General features: G+C 39.0%; 1 protein-coding gene across 1 annotated transcript in view; it reads left to right on the plus strand.

The window, feature by feature from the left end:
* Window positions 1-1,175: 1,175 nt before the first annotated feature.
* The window catches only part of mcm9 (minichromosome maintenance 9 homologous recombination repair factor), a gene marked incomplete at its 3' end in the record, with an annotated part of 15,164 nt that continues 13,861 nt past the window's right edge, over window positions 1,176-2,478 (plus strand). Inside the window, 1 exon segment of the mRNA XM_014025280.1 lies at window positions 1,176-1,421.

Raw genomic sequence — 2,478 nt, forward strand, 5'->3', positions numbered from 1 at the left:
ATTCTGTCCATGAAAGTAATGAACAGAATCAGTAAAAAAGGGCAGCCTTGGCGAAGTCCAACTCTCACCGGAAACGAGCCCGACTTACTGCCGGCAATGTGGACCAGACTCTGACACCGGTCGTACAAGGACCTGACAGCCCGTATCAAGTGGCCCGGTACCCCATACTCCCGGAGAACCCCCCCACAAGGCCCCCCTTGGGACACGGTCGAATGCCTTCTCCAAGTCCACAAAACACATGTTGGGCGTACTACCATGTACCCTCCAGGACCCTGCTGAGGGTGTAGAGCTGGTCCAGTGTTCCACGACCAGGGTGGAAAGAAAAGCAAACAAAAAAAAACAACTTGTAATTTATTTAAATTAATTATGAACATTTGTTTAACCTCTAAAGTCCAGTTTTTAAATCAGATGTTGCTGAAACAGCAAGTTTCTCAGTGGATCTGTGCTCAAAAATACAGCCTAGGTGGAGTAGTCGAACACAGATCCACTGATCCTTCAACACAGAGCATCTTCAGAAGACAAAATGATAAAYTAAATTTTAAATATCTGTATTGTTCGATACAAGTGTGTATTGAACGGTTCGATACAGGTACATGTATTGTTTCACCCCTAATAATTACAAACCTTTACCTGCTTCAGCTGTGTAAAAGTTTTAAACAAGCCTGGAAGGCTTCATGTCACAAACCTCAACATAAAACAAGTTAAAGAGCCGACATGTTGGAACAAACACTCATGTTAAACCGTTTTATTAGGCTCGATAAAACAACACATTTATAATCAGATTTTAATTAATCTAAAGAAATCAACATTTATTGAAAATTATAAAAAAATGCATTAAAATCAGATTAAATTTGTCTTCTAATGTCAGCAATAACTAAGTGAAAGCTATTAAATAAAAATAAAACACATTTTCTAAGAAATATACAGTATTAATAAAAGTAGAAAATGAAAGTGTAATTTGTTGACTGATTTATGTATTGTCAACAAATAAAAACTTAGTATTTATTGGTTTATTTATTTTTGACTGCACATAACTAAGTGATGATTTGTTGATGGTCCCTAGTTTAAATCTGTAGGATGTGATCCAGTTGATCAAACTGAACCTGTTCTCCTGAGCTCCAGCAGGTGGCGGTAGATCATTTAACTCATGTCTGCCGCCAATAAATCGAAGAAGAAGAAACTTGTCCGACCGTAGAAGAAGAAGTTAGCCGAAGACTGCAGCGTTTTCTGTAAGACCGATCAAATGTGTAAATGAAGAGTGAAGAAACATTATATAGTTTTTTGGTTGAGTTTATTGTATTAAAAACTTTACCGTATTTAGTGAACAAACACTTCCTGTCTCGAGCGCGGGTTCAGTCTGACGTCACTCAGATATCTGCTTCCGGTCGCTGAACTGCGGGAAATCAAAACAGAGAAGACAGGTAATCTGTTTTGTTTATCATTGTTTTAAAGCTGCAGTCTACTTCAAAAGTAAGAGAGGAGAATTTGGACCTTTTTTATACAAATGTTTAACTATTTATCATCAGCGTGTTTATTATTTATTTATATTTTTTAGATTAGGATGGTGTTTAGGATCCAGAGAGGAGGAAAAACAACCTGGAGTTTATCTATAAAATCTTTTTTGTTTAAGTTTGCACGAGTTGTACAAACTGTTGTGTCACTGTGGCAACCACAGGAAAACAAACAAACAATAATTAATCTAATCTGTAGAAACAGGTTTAGTTAAGTCACTGTCAGAGTTTAAACATGACGTGACCACGTGTTACTGGTTAGACTGGTGTGAATGTAAGAGTTGATGTTTTGAACCAGCAGCATGACGTCATCTGGCTCTCCTCTCTCCTCCAGAGTTTCAGATGAGGTCATCATGATGAGCTCAGAGCAGGAGGCTCTGATTGGCCGAGTGTATGAGGCGTATCTAACAGAGCATCACCATGACGACATCCTGCAGCTTGTTGGTTCTCAGGATGAAGGCCCGCAGCATCACTCTGTGGTGGTCAACGCCATGACCCTGTTTGAAGCCAACATGGAGGTAATCATGTCCAAACTAACCTGTGTTTAGCTGTGAGGGGGGGAGGGAAGTGTTATTTAGACTAAAATGTTTTAGACTACAGTCAGAACTAACCAAACACAGTGTGGGATCTGTGAAGCTTTTATTATTAGTGATGGTGAGATGCAGTGGCGCCTGCAGAAAGTTTTTTCGGGGCAGGGGGGGCACACCGAAACTAATACCTATAACAGAACATTTTATGATGTGTTTGTAAAAATGACAAATTGAAAACTATGACAATATAAAGCTACAGATTTGCCGACAGATGTTCAGTTTGTAATTTCACAGATTATATCACTGATTTTATGACATTCAGAGACAAAAAAACAAGACTAAGTATTTGTAATGTTGGGGGGACCCACTGGTGGGGGGTCTGGTGGTCCTCCCCCAGAAAAGTTTTAAAGAAGTAAATGTCATTTCCTGCATTCTGG

Source organism: Austrofundulus limnaeus, unplaced genomic scaffold (genome assembly GCF_001266775.1).
Source record: "Austrofundulus limnaeus strain Quisiro unplaced genomic scaffold, Austrofundulus_limnaeus-1.0 Scaffold465, whole genome shotgun sequence".
NCBI classification, from domain to species: Eukaryota; Metazoa; Chordata; class Actinopteri; order Cyprinodontiformes; family Rivulidae; genus Austrofundulus; species Austrofundulus limnaeus.